At 40.9% G+C, this 19,811-nt stretch overlaps 1 protein-coding gene across 3 annotated transcripts in view; it reads left to right on the plus strand.

Moving 5' to 3' along the window:
• The window catches only part of adarb2 (adenosine deaminase RNA specific B2 (inactive)), a 318,324-nt gene that overhangs the window by 30,874 nt on the left and 267,639 nt on the right, over window positions 1–19,811 (plus strand). The window contains exons 1-2 of one of the 3 annotated variants that reach the window (XM_077509143.1): window positions 9,516–9,916; window positions 10,073–10,244. The exons of 1 other annotated variant lie outside the window; for it this stretch is intronic. The gene's annotated coding sequence lies outside the window, so the exon portion shown is untranslated. Of the gene's footprint in view, window positions 1–9,515; window positions 9,917–10,072; window positions 10,245–19,811 lie in introns of those variants that run through there. One more of the 3 variants, XM_077509148.1, reaches the window with a different exon arrangement.

The raw sequence follows: 19,811 nt of genomic DNA on the forward strand, positions 1-19,811 counted from the left end.
GTGGTGGTGGGGAGGGGAAAGCGATCTTAAAACTTCTTGCCTTGATTGATTTTAATGAGAGTGTGACCTTCTCGAGGAAACCCACCAATAGGTGGGACGGCTCATTTAAACAGAATACATATCAAAAGAAGCCCGAGGTTGCTGCGCTCTGTGCGCGCGCGGCTCACCACGGGAGGATGAGATACTCATTATTCCGTGATTCAGTGACTTGCGCTGCACACGGGCTGAAGCTGCGAGGACTGGGGGTGTAAAAAAAAAAAAAAAAAAAAAAAATGAGGGGGGTTGGGGGAGGCCAAGCGGTGCACATGAAAGATTTCAAGTCATCAGCATTCCGGTCACCAAATATTAGGGCTTATGCTATGTCTTTTACTTGGAGGACACAAGCAGCTGCCAAGCGAGTTACATCATAAAAACACACTAAAACCGAAGAGGTCTGTGTTGAACAGTAGGAGGGATCTGAAGCAGTCTGTTCTGTGTCGTGCTGATTTTTTCTTTTTTTTTTTTTTCCTTTTTCACACTGCATGCCCCACACAACACAAATACGCACGTCACAGCTGAATTGCAAATGTGCTAACAATTATTATTTTTTTTAATGAAATCAGCTTTAAAGACTTTGAATAACAACCTTGCTGATATCTGCTCCTGCAATTTAAAAGGTTGATTTCACCTCCCAGCAGTGCTTGAACCAGTGGCCATAGCTGACATAGTTAACATGAGAGGCACTTGACAGATTCTCCACGCCGTCCTCGTTAAACGACGGGCCTCAGGTTAGACGTGCATGGTGTAAGTGGGACACTCAAACTCGATTGTTCGTGCACGGCGACGTAGCCACGATTGAACAGAATAAAATGAATGCATGTACCTGAGGTGTACAAACTTGTGCACGGGTGGTTTGAGATCAAATTGAACCAGCATGAAGACAGTGAGTGACTTACGTGCTACAGGTTGCTATTTTTTTTTTTTTTTTTAATTTATGATAGCTTGTGCCACATTTCAAAGAATCATACCCTGGAAAGATAATTTATGACCTCACTATACTGCATAGTTTTAATTGGCAACGCCAACATCAGTCTGCCCTTGTCCAAGGATCAACTTTGCATAAATCTGGTGATAAATGATTGTCATTCTACCTTCAGTGTTCGGTCTTGAACGTGTTCTGACGGAGCCAATATCTATCGGCCATAAATGTTTCTTAAGATGATTGCCCCAGATGTTTTTCTCTTCTTGCTTGATGTTGTTTATGTTCCTTATTTTTCATTTTTATATATGAATCTTACAAGCAACGGAAACCCGGCTGAATCCGATCTGACGCGATAACGAGAAAGAAGCTATTTATTATCCGTGTGTGATTTCAGAGGGTTATAATCTGAAAAGCAATACAATATATCGATAAGATAATTTATTACTTGTGACAGAAATGCATTTGGCGTCTTAGGGATGTGATGACATTACAATAAACCGACACTGCAAACTGCTGGCAGTAGACAGGAATGTGGTAAACCAAGGCTAACTATGGGCACAATGCTATCAGGAGTCTTTCTTTCTTTCTTTCTTTCTTTCTTTCTTTCTTTCTTTCTTTCTTTGGCTAGCTGGCTAGTTATCTGGCTAGCTAGCAAGATCCATCCATCCATCCATCCATCCACCCAACCAATCCCCAAACATCCATCCATCCATCCATCCAACCACCGACCCACCCACCTGTCCGTCTGTCCATCCGTCCAACCATCCATCCATCCATCCATCCATCCATCCATCCATCCATCCAACCACCGACCCACCCACCTATCCGTCCAACCACCCACCCATCCATTCATCCATCCATCCATCCATCCATCCAACCACCGACCCACCCACCTATCCGTCCATCCATCCATCCATCCATCCATCCATCCATCCACCCATCCATCCATCCATCCACCAACCCACCCACCTATCCATCCATCCATCCATCCATCCATCCATCCATCCATCCAGAGAGTAAGAAAGGCAGCCAGATAAAACCGTTTCAGTCATTTATCCATGTCACACAAATGAGAAAATAAAAAGACATAAAGCAGACGGTGCGCCTGTTCCTTCAATAGATATTGAAATCTTCTCACGATTCCTCAGACAGTTTGATTTCTCACATGACAACTTTCACGACCTTTTCCTTTCCAAGTAAAGAAAAGGCTCTAGGTAATAGTTTCAATATTGTCTCTGTCATTACTGCAACATTAAAGAGAAGCAATATTAAACTACTGCTAAATATATCCTAACCTTTTATAAAGAACATTAAATTCATGTAGCGACGTCTGTTTTTTTGGGGGGTTTTTTTTAACTTTATTTTTGTATGATTGTGGAACCTGTGGATATGATAATAACCTCGCTGAGAACAAAAGATGTTCTGATATATAAAAAAGAAAAAAATGTGGATGTAGTTGTATTTCTAAAGGATTGATTTAGCAAAAATAGATTGCATACCAATTTGCTCATGGTCTTGTGCCGTGCGCGTTTTCCCATCGGAAGTAATGGAAACAAAAATAAAACCTTTCGTATCAATCAATCAATCAATCAACTTTATTTATATAGCACCTTTCATACATTTAAAATGCAACTCAAAGTGCTGGACATCCATAATGCAATAAAATAAAAAATAAAGTATGTAACCTTAAGCGTTATTACTGGGCTAAGACATGTACTGCTTGCTTTAGACATTACTATATTTCATCGTTAATATTCTTCTGTTGTGGCATCCAAAACAAAAACTCAAAAAAAAGTTTCTAGAGTTTAATGATGCCCCTGTGCTTGTGTGGCTTTCAGGTACACGCGTTTCCTCCCACAATCCAAAAACATGCAGTTAATTGAACTCTAAAAATTCCATAGGTGTGAATTTAAATGTAAATGATTGTATTAGAGAACACTAAACACTCCACTCATTTTTCAGTAGAGTTTCTCTGTGAAGTTGTTGCTCGTGCTAACGCTCATGCCGGTTAGCGGTTGCCAAAAAGCATTAAGAAAGGCTTTGTAACAGACTGGTCAATCTTGTTTTTTGTCTCTTGCATTTTATGCCAGTATTGTGTTTATTTTCCACAAGGGATTCTTCAGCCTCTATACTCGGACATTATACTGTATATTTCCTATTGTTTTTCCTCTCATCTTACACCTTTTTAATAATACTCGTTAAGCTAATATGGGGGCATAAAAGAACGCATTAAAGTACACTTGTTTCTGAAGGGCTTGCATGTAATTGTCTATTTTACGGCGTATAACATCTTGTAAAGTACTAAAATCGATGAGTTAATGAAAATGAGATGCTGTGGATATCAATATAAACATAAAACATCAAATTGTATAAGCCCCCGTGGTTGATAGGCAGGAAAATGTGTTTTGCGTAATGATGAAATAAATAAGAGGTGAACATTTCAGATGCGAGAAAACGGCAGCGTCGACACACCTTTGCCTCCGACGGGGGGAGGAAACGGACGTGCGCCAAACCACGCCTCGGGCGACAATCTTTGTCCTCTGATGGCATTTGTGCTGAATGGGATCAACATCTGAGAGTTGCGCTGATCCGCAGCCAAAAGTGGCCTTTGAAAAAATCCTGTACAATAGGCAGTATATTGGGACACTATTTTGCAGTGGGGGAAACAGCAGGGAATTCAATCAACGTTCACTTTGAAATCCAACCCAGTAAAATTTCGTCTCCGGGATGGTATTCCGGTACGCTTGTGCACGTACCATTTAGTGTTGGATCGTGCACGGAGAGCATGCTGTGTGTAGCAGAAAATTGTGGCAGATTCCTCCCAGGGGGACGGCGAGATGAACTGAGGGGAGAGTGAAGCAGGATCGAGGAGAGCGGGGTGGGGTAGCGAAGAAGCTGACAGAAACATTATTCAAATGATGCGCCTCTGCTTTCATTTTGGTTTTCTCTCTCCCGGTTGCACACTAAAATCGTACATTTAGAGACCAGAGAAACAAAAGCGAGACACAATTCACGAGACACTCGCAAACTTGGTGAAGGTCCTCGAGATCTGCGGAATGACGGATTTGCCGATTTTCAATGCGGTTCTGTTTGAAATATTGACCAACGCGGAAAAGCTGTCTTGACTGTTGACGATTGACGGGCGCTCAACATTCATTGACACACCCACCTCTGAAAGGCGTTCCTGTCCTCCAAACACCAAATTCCTTGCGAATAGACCATGTGAAGAATGCAAAAATTAATACTCCATTCAATTGAGGTACCGTATTTTCCACACTATATAAGGCGCACCTAAAAGCCTTCAATTTTTTCAAAAACTGACCATGCGCCTTATAAATGGATCAATATTGAGCCGCAACAGGTCTCGCTGTCAAGACGCTATCGGTGACCCTGCACGATCGTTGACGCGCATTCGCAGAAGATCCCGCCATCTTGGATCGCTAGCTAATACTAATACTTTACCTCAGAGAAAATAACAACACAGCTGTTTATTCATTTTGGGAGTGAATGGAGTTGTCAGAAAGCTGGTTTGTAATCTATTAATAAAGTTTGACCGACCTATCTGACTGTTTTGTTGACGTTCCCTTTAGCGCAGCACCATCTAATGGATTCATAACGTAACCCCAGCCTCTACTGTAGCGCCTTTTATATGGAAAAAGTTTTAAAATATGTCATTCATAGAAGGTGCGCCTTTATAATGCAGTGTGCCTTATAGTGCGGAAAAAATGGTATTCTGATCACGTTTAAACGACAAAGAATTCGTGTTAAAAAAGCGCTAACCTAGTGGTCTTATTTGCATTTTAAAAAATCGGAATAAGAGCATATTCGGAGTTTTGCGCGTCTTTACATGGCCTTTCAAAACCCGAACATTAAGAGTTATTGACTGCATGCAAAATTACTCACTACTGTCTTATAAGTGTGACTTCACTTGACGTCCTGGGATGGGCCTGCGCTATGCTCTCACCGCTAGCACGACGGGAGCTACAAGATGGCATGAAAGGGTGAAATGGATGGGAATATGAGAAGAGAAAAGAATAAGACACGGAGGGGGTGGGAAGCGATGAGGGGATGAGAGGGGGGAGCCTCCTGCAAAGCTGTCGCCCGGACATATTGTGCTTTGATGGGTTGCCTTTCATTTTTACTGCCGTTTTTCTTTGCTGCGGAGGAGCGGTATTAAAGTCTTCAATCTTTGCTGATATTACAGGACTGGCTGCAGATTGTGATAAACAGCGCTGTGCCTTCCTGGGCACTTCCTCTCGGAACATCTGTTGGAACAGCGCACGGTGACAAAAGCAATTTAATTATAACGTGGCGACACCTAAACCTACAGACCGCACATGAAACTCAGGGCGGACGGCGGATGCGTGTGTTGGGATGTTTCTTTGTTTTCGTCTAGTTTTAAATTTAACGACTAAAGTTCTGGCTTTTACATGTTGTACATTTTGGTTACGACGCTGTTCCGTACGTTTTATGTGAACCACACCTGTACGCACACGTGTGCTTAACGTTGCTTTGCGGCAGCTGAAGGAGTCATGAAAGTGTGCTATTACCTTGTGATGTTACAGTAATAATATCGGTCTAGTTTTACAACCCATCAGTGTTGTAATGTGAAGCCATTTCACCAGGGGGGGATTTTTTTTTTATTTTTTTTTTTCACCGTCCTGATTGAATCTGTGGCTTCATATCGGATCGCAATTAAAAACTTCAAATGTTTAAAGGAAAATAGGCCCATGTGATGTGTCAAAGTCATACATCGTTAGGATTTCAACGCTCCCTCAAGAAATATGTTACAAGTTCCACATATTAAAACCTGATGTCTCTATTGCTTGTGGTTATTGAACAATTGAGGCAATTAAAGTCCTCTTCCAATAATTATGAGTCGGCTTTCTTCAATCTTCAGTTTAAAAAAAAATAAAAAAATAAATGATTTGATGGTTAATAAAATAATAACCATGTCTCTATCTGTAAATGAGGAAAAAAAAAATCACAATTATTTAGCATATGAGCTAATCTGATGCGGCACTGTAGCATGCGTAAGACTTTTCTTCAAAAATCCTGTGCGGCATGAGGAACCACCGGCACTTGGTTGTCATGGTTACGGCAACATCTGAAAAGCAGCCATTAACTTGTGGCAAGGTTAGGCGCCTGTCAAGGTAAAACACATTAGAAATAAACAAATGTTTGCAGAGGAAAAATCACTTAATTCCCTTGAACGTCAACATTCTGTGAGAGATTTTTTTGCGAGGCATTTTTTTTTTTTACGACCTTCAGTGTGTTTCTCTACTGCTCTCAAAAATGATTCTGTCATCAACTGCTGCTTTCCTTGAACTGCAGATCTGACATCTGTTACCTAGTACATTAGTGCTTTATTTCTTTGTTGGCATTCCAAACGGTCATATTTGCTATATGGCCAATGTTTGTGCAATGATTGATTTAACTTTTTATTTTTTATTTTTTTTCAGTTTTACAATAGTTTTTAACTAGGAATGTTCGATACCACTTTTTTTTTTTTTTTCCAGACACGCACACACACACAACTTGCGAACTAGGTAAAAAGACATTGGGGGGCACAGAGAAACCATGTAAGGAAAAACACCCAAGGGAGCTCATCCACAGTGAGCGGGAGGGCAACTCACAGCCACAGGGCCAACACAATAAAAAATAGCAAAAAGACAACAAAATAAAAGCCGGAAAGCAAAGCTAAAGGACAATACGATACAAGAAGCTATAAAAAAAAAAAAATAGTAAGATGAATGCATGATAAATATAATAACACGGCCGTTAAGATGTTAACAAACTAATAAAAGCACGTTAAAATAAACCCTAAAACACACGGCGAGCCATTTGCAATTATTTTCGTGCAATTTTAGGGAAATATGCTCTTGGGATGCATAAGTCTATAAATACTTCAATACCTTTACAACGTCCAGGTAAGAAGTATGTGAGAATTTAAAGTCTAATTAATGCATCGTTTTTTTTTTTTGTTTTTTTTTTTTTAAACAGAGTTTTACATAACAGTTAAACGCTTTCAGGTCTTTGTTTACCAGCAGACTATTTGCTACAGACGTTATCATCCGTAGACGCAGCACACCATCAAAGTTACATGACGCTTCACATCACAATTATCTGTCTATGCATCTTAAGCTGCAGACACTCCCTTATGAAGCAACAACTTGCTTCATGTCCGTCTCACACTAAAGACTGTGTACTTTGTGCTATTCACTATTTCACACCATATAACGACACGGCTGAAAAGTGGCTCTGGTCTGATGTTACACAACAGCACCCGAGTGGCCTGAGTCAGGCCGCATGGTGCAATAGTGGAGAGCATGCTATGCATCACACATGCATACAGGAAGTGGGTGCGGACACACATTTACAGTGCAGGTATGATAAGACCACTCCCCGGAGCACAAATACTTTGAAGCCACCTCGGTTCAGAGGTCAAAATATAAACACTGACTGTAATCTACAGGTAAACAGTCCCCACCCTCTGCTATGTCATCAAGGTAAATATTGTTGTATTGTTCAGTGGGAAGGGCACCTGGATTAGTTTGGTTTGGCGATCACTGGAGCAATAATCAGGTACTGATTAATCATTATGTTTATATTAGCGGCTGTTACAAAGTATGAGTGGATTCATCTTTAAGGGAGAGTTTGTAAATGACCGTCAACCAAGGTTCACGACTCCAAACATTAAGCTACTGATGAACTTATTGTATGGTTTTTTTTTTTTTTTTTTTTTTTTTTTTTTTAATTAAAATATCACTGTTCAATAAATTCAAAACATCTAACATAAAGGGGCGTTTTTAGTGTTAGCATTGCCCTCCATGCTCATAATTTCATTCAGTAACTCAGATTTTAGCTTGCAAAACAAAGCCAAAAAAGAAAAAAAAAATCAAAGTGGCGTACTATAAGAGGGGCACTTGTTAGTCTACGTACTGTATTGCCAAGGCTCAAAATAAACGGTTTTGAAATGAGTTTTTTCCGCCTCATTAATTCAAAATGAATAGAAAAACTGAGAACCACAATTCCGAGACAGGATGAGACGAGAAAATAGAAGAAGAACGACGGAGACCGTTGCAAAACTTTAGTGGGCTCACAAGGTCAAGGGTAGCTCTGTGCGCTTTGCACGGAAGCAGCTAGCTAGCTAGCTAGTAGTGCACCTAAACCCGATGTGCAATCACTTCTAAGTCAGTAGTCAACATCTGAGTGGCAGCAAATATGCTACGTTTCTGACAAGTGTCATACTCACTTAGGACGACACGAAAAGTTGGCGAAGACATGCTAAATGCTAAGCTAGCCAAAGATTGTCATAGCTCATTTAACGCCGCACAATTAACTCTGACCGCCAAAAGCGTTTAATAATGATCAGTAAAATCACGACGTATGCCGCCATAAACGTGAAATCACGTCTAAGTTTTTTTTTATTTATCTTTTTATTTTTTCTCAGTGAACGTCTAAGTGCAGCGCAGCCTGGTCAATGGGCTGTGGAATCAAAAACACTAACTATGGCCAGCAGATGGAAGCATTGTATCTCTTTTTGTGAACGATTAAAACCTTTGTCATAATCATAAGTTGTTGTTGGTTTTTTTTTTTTTTTTTTTTTTTTTTTTTTTTTTTTTTTTTTTTATATAAGGTGTGGCAGTAAAAGAGTTAAGTGCTAGGGCGATCAATTACCGTACACTTTTAACACATTCGCTGCCAGCCCAGCAAAAATGCATTATTTGACGTCTTTTTCCGTCAATGGCAGTCAATGAGTTAACAGATGTTTGGCTGGAACTACATGAGAGCAGAGAATATCCAGTCTTGTAACAGTAAAATAGCAAGGAAATGACTATGAATGAAAATCATACATGCTGAACTGAACTGGAAATGAATGAACTTCTGTTATGGATTACACCAACCATAAAAACTATGAAATTATTACAATAAAATGGAAACATTTTGAGTCTTGATTGATATTATATCATCATAGACAGGAAATAAATGTAACATTAAGTTAGGTCTATCCCTGTGACTCACCGTGCCAAAGACGACAGTGACGGACAACAACATCATAACGTTGTGTAAATAGTGCTTTTGACGATGATGCCAGAGGATATTACAACATAACATTTGCGTGTGCGGAGAACAACCCCCATGATGAATTTATTGACACAATTTGCTACTTGGAAGTGCGAAGGAGTATCACAGTCAAGGTTGCCGGTCCAAGTATAAAACCCACAGAGGGAGGCAGACGGGCTGAAATTCAGCGGCGGCGGTGGTGGGGTGTAGGAAAGACATATAAGACCCCCGCAGTGAATGAGACTGCCTACTTATCAGCTTTGAGCGTGATGTGCAAACAGAGGCCTTTCAGGCCTGCCAGGCACACAATAGCTTTGTTTGCTATGCAATAGAAACCAGTTGTTCGCTGCTGAGTCAATATTTACTGCCTAATGGAATGTGTGCTGGGCTACTACCCCTGCTCGACAACACCAGATTGGAAGAGGGACTCATTACCTCCCTTTTCTGTCTTTCACCCCCTGTCGTGCTCCATCCCCGTTCGTCCTTCCCTCCCCTCCTCTCTATCCCGCTCTCCCTTTTAATGTGGTTATCTTCAACTTCACTCTCCTTGAAGTTTTTGGGAGTCCCCCATTACCCCCTTGTGTCTTCCTGCTGTACTGTATCACCACTGCATTTGGACCTCCCCTCACGGCGGGGTGGCAAACAGATGAATGGAAGCTCCGTATCAGGCGCAAGGCGGAGCGTGGTTGTAAATCATACGCGGGGAAAAGCAAGAGAATAACGCCGAGCGTTTATGACGCCAGAAGAAGAGACGCGGCGGTAAAACGCGGAAAAAACGCCCAATGACCAATGTCCTCGCAAGGTCGCGGCACCGACGGCGAGCGAGAGATTACTCGGCGATGAGATCACCGCGCTGACAGAATGATCCTTTTGTGCCACAGTCTGCTGGTAGGAAGCAAATGCATTCGCGTGTGGTATTGACACAGTGTTTGCGGATAAACTGCAGCTAATCATGTCCAATTTTCTTCAAAGCGCACGCAAGCAAGCGGAGTGCAAACATCCCTTTTCCTTTTGACTCTGTTTTGTGCGCCTTTTTTTGCCCAGGTGCGGACAGATAACTGGAGGCATGAAACACTTGTCCTTTTAAAGGTTTTCCAGCAGCCAATCCATTCCTTTCAGTCATGCTTCAATATCCTTCCCATGCAGCCTGGAGGATCACTCAGGAGAGGACAGTTGTGGGAGTGATGGTGTGCAGGGTTTCCATAGTGACACCAAGGTAATGAAAAGATCGGGCTAGAGGAGTATGTAGTTGGTGCCAGTGTGTGTAGTGGGTGCCAGTGTGCGTGCGTGTAGTTCTGGGTTGAAACACAGTGGAACCATTCATGATCTACTATCTGCCCCCCCCCCCCCCCCCCCCAGTGGCATTCAGCCTTAAAACAGGCAGAACTCAGATCCCGGCAATGTTTTATGTTAGCTTAAACAATCACCGTTCAACCAGGGACTACGTTTACATGCAATAATCTTTTGAAACCAAAATATTGGCAATATTCGGGTTTTGACATGTGCAAAAACCACAATAAGACCCTTTGGTTACCCCTTTTGTAACGTGAATATTTATATATAAACACAGTTGGATGACCTCGTTTGTACCGAGTATTTGTTTATGTTGTGCGCATCTGTAAAGAATCTTTTGAGTACGTGACGTACTTGTATTTGCGCCGTTGGTTGCGCAATCCACCGGAAATACACAAGCATAGGGTTGTGCCTAAAAAAAATAAAAAATAATCGATGTGGGATTATATTGTTGCAGGCCTCATTGCACGTTCATTCATAAAGTTTCCCTGCGCGTCTCTAAAAGCAGTTTTTCTGTGCCGCGCACGCATATTTCAACAATGCATGGCTGGTGGAAGCCGGAAGTACTGCTAGTATTAATAAAAGAACATTTTTGCCTTCCAGCAGAATATAAATATCATTTGGGTGAACATGAGTTTTCATAAAATGTAAAAATATTGGGATACAGTCTGTATCTCAATACGTATCGAGACCCCATGTATCATGATACGCATTCATATAACGGGAGGTTGTTGCCGATATTCAGCCCTAGCGAGAACTTAACTCTTTGAACGCCAAAAACGTTTAATCACGATTTATGCCGCCATAAACGTTAAATGACATCAACTACTTTTTATTTTTTATTTTTTATTTATTTATTTTTTTTAAACCAATGGGAAGTGCAACGTCTAAAGGCGCACTGCCTGGTCAATGGGTTGTGAAATCAAAAACACCCATTAACTATGGCCATCAGATGGCAGCGTTGTATCTCTTTTCAATGGGCTGCCGGTGTACGGAATTACAATAAACACTACGGAATCTGATGAAATCTGATGAAATAGAACATTTTCAAGGATGACTGGAATATCTGTTTTAGTTTTCACGGTACGTGGTGTGGTTCTTAGCCAGGATAGATACTATTCTTGTGCTGCAAATGCGTTTGATGTAGTACTTTAACTCTTTGACCGCCAAAAACGTTTAATCACGATTAATAAAATCATGACGTATGCCGCCATAAACGTCAAATGACGTCAACTATGTTTTTTTAGTTGGTTTTTTTGTGTTGTTTTTTTAATTCATGGGCAGTGCAACATCTAAGTCCAGCGCTACATGGTCAATGGGTTGTAGAATCAAAAATGCTCATTATGGCGACTAGATGGCAGCATTGTATCTCTTCAATGGGCTGCCAAATTACAATGAAACATGACGAAATCTGATGAAATAGAATGTATTCAAAGGATGACGTGAATGATAACGTTTTGATAACGTGCGACAGTAAAAGAGTTAAGTATGAGTAGAAGAAGTTCTGTCCATTCTAAAATAGCGATGAGAACTGAAATTTTAGCGGCGAGGAACCGTAACTTAGTGGCGACAGAAGCGTGTGAAGCTTTGAAATAATGACGGACCAGCCGCTGACAAATGACGAACAGGCAAAATTTACTGACGCACCCACCACTGCCGCTATGTGCATTCTGTCATTTTTACCCCCTCCCACTCGTTATCATCTTTTCATTTCTGTCCAACAACTTCCCCCATGAATGATGAGGTCGTTTATAATACCCTTGTCATAAAGGGGATGAATTGATGGGTTTGGGTTGTGTTTTAATTGGTTTATGCTGGCAGAGGGATAAACAATTAGGAGGATGCATATTAATTGTCCCTAATTATCCTTTCTAGCCACAGATGAAGCGATTTCATAAGTTCGGCTCCCGACGAGCCAGATCCTCTCCACGCAGGAGAATCTACATCTCGCTGCGCTCCCAATATAAATCACTCAACTGATTTAGTGCTGTGAGCGGTTTTCATCAATATTATTTAATTTAAGGCATCTCTCACCATCACCTCCCACCTAACTTGACCTTCGACTGAGCCCGCAACTCCGCACTGATTGCAGTTCAGTGTGATGAAATTAGCATTAATGGGAAAGTGTCAAAGAAACGTCTCTCGAATCTTGCGCAGCGTTTTGGATGTGTGAGCAATCGCAACCTTTTCAGAAGGTGCGTGAAGCGTTTGTTGATGAAATAAACGCACTTTTCATTGGGATTGCAGCTGGGGAAGACAATACGGAAGAACGCCGTCAAATAAGAGCAATTTTAAGGTAATATGATTCCGGTATTTCAAATTATTATTACCCAACCTCTGTAGGAATAACTGGTCAAGGCCACTTAATGTGGATTTCAAATTTTCTAAATTGTAAAATCAAATTAGAAATACCAATTTATACCGCGGCAGATTACATCTATTCTCTTTCCGAAGGTCCTGCAGAGTTGAATTGATAATTAAGTAATGAAATGAACTCGTGTGATCTAATTTTATATCCGATATCCGTATTAGCTCAGCAGTAGTTATTCTAATGTTACATAGCGTAAGAACGGCGCCTCCACTCTCCAAATGGTAATGGGAGCTGCGTGGAAGAATCGAGTTAGGGTTGTGATTTATTAGCGTGAAACTTTATGCTAATGAGCTGGAAGTGAGTTTGTACTTTATCTATTAGATGTTTTCGCGACAGCTGAAGATCGGATTTTAGTTAATTACTCGTTACATTTGACCATTTTCTAGATCACTTATGGGGAGCTGGTGTTGTGTGCTGAAGGGTTGGATCCCAAAGGCGCAGACACAAATAAGATTGTATCGATTTATTCACATCGAGAGGCAGAAACTCAGAGATGTTGCGCACGGGACAGGTGAACAATAATCCGGCAAAACGCACACAATTGTCAGACGCTTAAATAGACAGTCAATCAATCTCATTGGTTGTGGATAGACATGTGAGTACTAGTACTGACATGGAATTCTCTGATTGGCTGTTGACCCAGTAATTACGGATTGTTCCCGACAACAACAAACATTATATAGCAAGAAAAAGATCCCTGACAAACATCACAGAGCCTAAAACCAGTTGAAACTAGATGGTTATATCACGGTTACATCAGTTCAAAACAGACACTTGACCTTCCAACTTAACAGGTCATGAACTCAAACTTAACCCAGACGTGACAGCGGAAGCCTCAACAAACTTAGGAAATGTGGCTTCATCTAAGTCACAACTGTAGACAAACATAATCCATTCTTGTTAGAAGATTTACACATTTGTCACTAGAGATGTTCGGTTGCCCAAAGACGTCACAGACGAGAGTTTTTTTTTTTTTTGTAGTCAACTATAGCATGATGAAAGTCCAAGTCGATTCATCGATGATATACCGTATTTTTCGAATTATATGTCACTCCGGATTATAAATCGAACCAGCCAAAAAATGCATAATAAAGAAGGAAAAAACATATATAAGTCGCACTGGAGTATAAGTCGCATTTTTGGGGGAAATGTATTTGGTAAAATCCAACACCAAAAACATGCATGTCATATTGAAAGGCAATGTCAGTAACGACGTAACATATTAAGAGTAAGTCGGCGACGGAAGGCGGAGCTAAAGGCTGGCGTTTTATTGACATCAGCTTCTGAGGTCTTAACAGCAACTCCCCACTCAGCTAGAAGCTAACAGGCTAACTCCCCTTTTCCAAAAAACAAAACCTTCCCACGCGGAACTCTCCCTTCGTCCCAACGTTCCGTGAGTGAATTATGTTCCCATCACTACAAGTTATTCATATAACTCTAGCATAAAGAACATGCTAACAAGTTTACCAAACTATCAGTTTCAATCAAAATCACTAAATCCAATGAAATCTTGCAATCGAGTGCCCTCTTGCTGTTTAGTATGAAAATAACATGTGAAATTATATAATAATGTGTTAATTTCACACGTAAGTCGCACCCCCGGCCAAACTATGAAAAAAAATGCAACATAATCTGAAAAATACGGTAACTGATATGTTTTTGCGCCACCGAACAGTTTTACATAAATAGATTTCGACAGGCTAGCATAGAATCAATAAAAACCAATTATTAACAAGACATTTAGTATGTATCGGTATTTTTCTTTAATGAACATTTTATTGTGGAGCAACAATATGTTCCATGTGGGTAGTTTAAGCTCCAGTATATATATATTTTTTTTATATATTTGGCCAGACTCAAGGAGACCCAATGACATAAAAAAAAAAATAGTGGTGCTTCAGCTCCACTGCCTCATAGCAGGTTAAATGGAGCGGGGGGCAATGGGCAATTCTCCAGCATTCCCTCTCTCTTCAGTGCTGCCGCAGGTTGTTCTCCCCCCACTAAACTCCGCTTCCTGGCGTTTCAGCTCCAAGCCGTATACCCTATGGGGTCCCAACAGGCTGGAATAACACACGAGTGGATGCGACAAGTTGCCATGGAAACTTCATAAGCTAGCAGTTGTAGAAAGGAGTGGGGGTGGAAGTTGGGGGGGTTTGACAGTATCTAGTGAACCATGCATCTGAAGGAAATAAATTGAATGCTGTGGAGGGGAAGACAGTGAGAGAAAACTGGAAAGTGGGATGTGTTATTGTAAAGTAACCTTTTATGTCGGAATTATTATTATTATTATTATTTTTCACGCGGCGCGGCGCGGCGAGTCTTCGGGCCCCTTTCTTCTGCATGCCGCGAAAAGGGGGCTAAGAGGTTAAACGGCTGTCTGCGTCGTCACGAGGACCCTCTGCGACGCCTTCTGCTGTATGTCACCAACGCGGGACCACGGGATGCGTGGCAGCTTTTCCTTTTTATTTTTTTTTATATTCTTAACCTTTACCTACAACTGTCATTGCTCCGACTGTCAGGCCCATTACCTTCACTTGTCTTAGGGGGCACAATTGATGGGCCGCTGGCTCTCAAAGCTCAAAAGCCTCAAACACGCCAGCGGATTGCCAAGCATCCTTTATGCCACCTAAATCTTTCATTAACCACCAATCTATCATTAATTATCGGCTGCAGGCATTTATGGAGAGCTGGGGGAGATTGATGGCAAGCGGTGTGGGGGGGGGAGGGGCCGACTGTTGAGGGAGGCAATCTATAATGACTCAGAACAAGGAGGATCCATCTTAACTTTTATTTATAAGGGGGTTGACTACTCACCAGAGGTGCTATGTTGTTTATCTGTCTAGCCAAGCCTATTACATTAGTGCTCATGGCTGCCTGAGAACAGCTTTATCTTCATTGCCCGTGTCTCTCAGGGTCCATCTCCATATGTTTTTGGACAGCTCAATGATCATCTCTATTTAACACCACAGGCTCCTCGTGTTGTCTTAGCCCCTTAAAAGAAACAAATTAATTCCCCTCTGAGGCAAAAGCCCACTACCGGCCAATATGAGCTTGCCTGTAAGTGTGCACGCGTGTGTGCGTGTGTGTTCCTTGTCAACTTGAAGGTGAGGTAATGTATTTGCTTTTGATCCAGGGGCAGCCAGACAGCTCCCTTGTCCAGAAAAGCCTTTTTATTGTCTTGTTGTGCATAGGATTAGCGTTCAGCTACTGGCTGGAGTAAACAAATGCGCTGAGCCTAATTATAAGGGTAGTGCTGACTGTCTGTAACGCCCATAAAAAGTATGCACCACCAAAAAGTTTTTTGTTTTTTTTTTTAACAATGACAATACATTTATAGCATACGATGATGTAAACGTGTATTTTCTATTTACCGTATTTTCCGCACTAAAAGCCTTCAATTTTTTCAAAAGCTGACCATGCGCCTTATAATCCAGTGCGCCTTATATATGGATCAATATTGAGCCGCAAAAGGTCTCGCTGTCAAGACGCTATCGGTGACCCTGCACGATCTGTGACGCGCCTGCGCGGAAGATCCCGCCATCTTGGATCGCTAGCTAATACTAATACTTTACCTCAGAGAAAATAATAAAACAGCTGTTTATTCATTTTGGGAGTGAATGGAGTTGTCAGAAAGCTGGTTTGTAATCTATTAATAAAGTTTGACTGACCTATCTGACTGTTTTGTTGACATTCCCATTCGCGCAGCACCGTCTAATGGATTCATAACGTAACCCCAGCCTCTAATGTAGAGCCTTATATATGGAAAAAGTTTCAAATTATGTAAAATGTCATTCATTGAAGGTGCGCCTTATAATGCCTTATAGTGCGGAAAATACGGTAGTTATAATTAGCATGAAATTCGTGAATAACACACCCATGTATAATACGCCTCCCGGAAAATCACCCTTAAAACACATTTTTAACAGAACAAATACAACTCCACTTGAATATGCGGTTGTATCTTTTAGTTTATTGATAGAGTTTTATTGTATTTCACACAGTTATTTGAAGTTAAAAAGAAAAGATGCTATACGACGTTAAACATTGAGTCAAAGATTTGTGATGAGGTAATTTTTCTGGCCCTATGTAGCATTAGTGTTTTATGTTGGACATTGGTGAGAGAAACAGTACATTTTTTTTTTTTTTTCAAATTAAGAGCAAATTAATTAGTCGGCAGCCCCCTTAATATTGCTGAATTGTGTTTGTTGAGACTCCTGTCCACAAGGTTGGAAACACTTTTATAGTAGTTGTAGTTCGATATATATGTTTCTAAGTTTTATGCGGGTGCGCATTGTCATTAGAGACACAGTTTTCCGTCTGAGAGCGCCCATGCAGACCCCTTTGAGATGTAGCAACCTCGCTCGGTGCTAACTGCTAACTGGCAACTGGCGTTTTCATGTACTTCTGGGCATTGCATAAAGGATTTAATTTAAAAAGAAAAAAACATTTAATGACTTTCAATGCTCTTTAATGACCCTTGGCCAGATACTATATCTTATATCGTCATACCGTATTATTAGCTTTCATGATACAGAGTTGAGTCAGTAATGCTGTCTCTGTCCCATGTAAAGTTGTACTTTTTTAATATTTAATCTCACCACCATACTGTTCACACTTCATATTTGAACCTCCAATAAAACATCTTTTTATTACTCATGTTTTTAACATTTAGCTGCTGTGCTATTCACCGCTCCATTTATTTTGTTTTGACGAAGAGTGAAAAGTCAGCGTCAAGAGTGGAGCCAATGTTTTAATAGACTCAAGTGCCAAAAGCTATAACGCGTTCAATGTTTTCAGCTGGAGGTAGGCCTTTTGATGAATGCAGTTCAAAATAGTTTGTGAAAAATCTTTAGTCAAGTTTGAACTTGGCTGAATTCAATGCAGCGCGACTTCGAATACGATTAGAAATGCACAAAACAAATTTATCCTGTTCTTTATTGTAGGTCTTGTTAAACATTTATATAATGTATATTATTACACGCACTCGTGTATAATATGCTAAAATCACCTTTACAAAACAGTTATTTTCTCTGTACTTGTGTAAAATCCGGTCCCCCGGTTTGCTGGTATCCTTTATTAGGCTACCAGTGGTGTTGTAGTTCTTCAGATCTGTTTTCAGGGTCTCGGTCGCAACTCAGAATTGAAGACATTTTTACTCAGTCTCAGACATGGCGGACTCTGGATTTTTGAGCAAGACCGGTCGAGGCCCTTTTTAGTGATGGGATTTTCGGCTCTTTTTCGGTGAGCCGGTTCATTTGGATCGGCTCGGGTGAAAAGAGCCGGTTCTTTTTGGCTCTCAAATGGCTCTTTTAACTTTAGCTTTTTTTTTTAATATTTACGACAAATTTACCATACATTTTGATAAATGACTTGGTGAACTAAATATTGCACTCTACTGAGTGCAAATAGTCACAATTATCAAGCAAAGAAAATGATTTTTTTTTCTCATTTTTATTGAACAAATTAATAGGCTGCATACAATAAACAAGAAACAAAATTAAAACTTCAACCAACAACAATCAAAATATCAAATAACAAAAATAGTGAGTAGTAATTTAACTGCAACAGCAGCAGCGAACAAAACAAACATTAGCGACTCACCCGGTCCAGGATAAAAGACCTTACTTAATTTTACATTTGTATAAAAAAAAAAAAAAAAAAAACCTAAATAAATAAACATATCAACTTGGACGGGCTGATCTGGCTCCTTCTCTCATCTGACTTTAACTAATTAAAATGTCTCCAAATGTTACTGTGTTTTCGGCTCATCTTGTACAAACCACGTTTGTGTGTCGTCCTTTCCTCTCCTGTTTTCTCCTCCTCCTTCCTCTCTCTGTGGCCGAAAGTCGTGCATGTGTCAGCCTTGCATATGTCGCCTGGAGTGCCACACCCCTCGATTTGACATTTCATCACAATATTTCAAAAACTTAATAGCAGAATTTGTTGCAAACGTAATGATTTATCTTTGATATATGCAGTCTTGGTCCTGTCTCGCTCTCAACCTCCAAAAGTCTTGTTTTTATTTTCAAAACATTTCATTCGCTGACATTCACTCCTTGGAGGGAAAGATATTAAAACAAAGAACAGGGCTCAGACCTCGGATAACAGCGCAGGGGGTAAGGGAGAGAGAGGGATCGAGAGCGATAACAGGTGAATAAGAGCAGACGCGGAATAAACACCCCACTGGAACACTTTATCCTGCATTGTCACGCTTTGTTATCCCAGCAGTCTACTTGATATTTAGTGACAAAGACAAGATCTTAGCTGCCTAGCGATCATGCCGCGCGCCCTTCGACACCCTTCCCCCTTTGAATCCCCCTTCCGAGCCCCGTCAACTCTGTGACATACAGGCAGTCAAACAGAAATCTTCCGTTACAAGCTGATGAAAGCGAGGTGAAATTTCAGCAAAACATCAGGTGAAATTTGCGCTGCTTCCGATTTCAAAGTCACGTCAGGGTCAAAGTCGGGACCACAGCGGGAGGAAGGGTGTGATTGGCGCACAAATAGGCCTCCAGACAGACATGCACTTGTTACATTATTTCACTCATGTCACGGTGGAATCGGGGAACTCGCCAGGTTTCATTAAAGCCGGAATCGGACAGTTGGCTGCACACTTGATCAGGCGACTAGCTCATCCACGGATTCCGGGAAGCACAGAACAGCAGGTTATTGGAGTTGGTTGACAGCGGATGACCTCGGTGTGTTTTTGCCTGCAGAGCTTATTATATGTTGTTGTACCAAGAGCTCACAAAGGGACAACCTGGACTGCAGAACGATCTGAACCTTTTATTATGAACTGGGCTGATATAAGCAGAACCATCTAGGAGCTGAGGAAACCCATTTCAACAATTCCCCCCAAAGCTTTTCAAAAGACGTGAATATGATCATCATTGTTATATATAATTCCAGAACTTAACTCTTTGACTGCCAAAAACGTTTAATAACGATTAGTAAAATCACAATGTATGCTGCCATAAACGTGAAATGACATCATCTAGGTTTTTTTTTTTTTTTTTTTTTTTCTTATATGGACGGAGCAGCGTCTAAATGCAGCGCTGCCTGGTCAATGGGTTCTGGAATCAAAAACACCTAACTATGGCCAGCAGATGGCAGCATTGT

Source organism: Festucalex cinctus, chromosome 20, assembly GCF_051991245.1.
Source record: "Festucalex cinctus isolate MCC-2025b chromosome 20, RoL_Fcin_1.0, whole genome shotgun sequence".
NCBI lineage: Eukaryota > Metazoa > Chordata > Actinopteri > Syngnathiformes > Syngnathidae > Festucalex > Festucalex cinctus.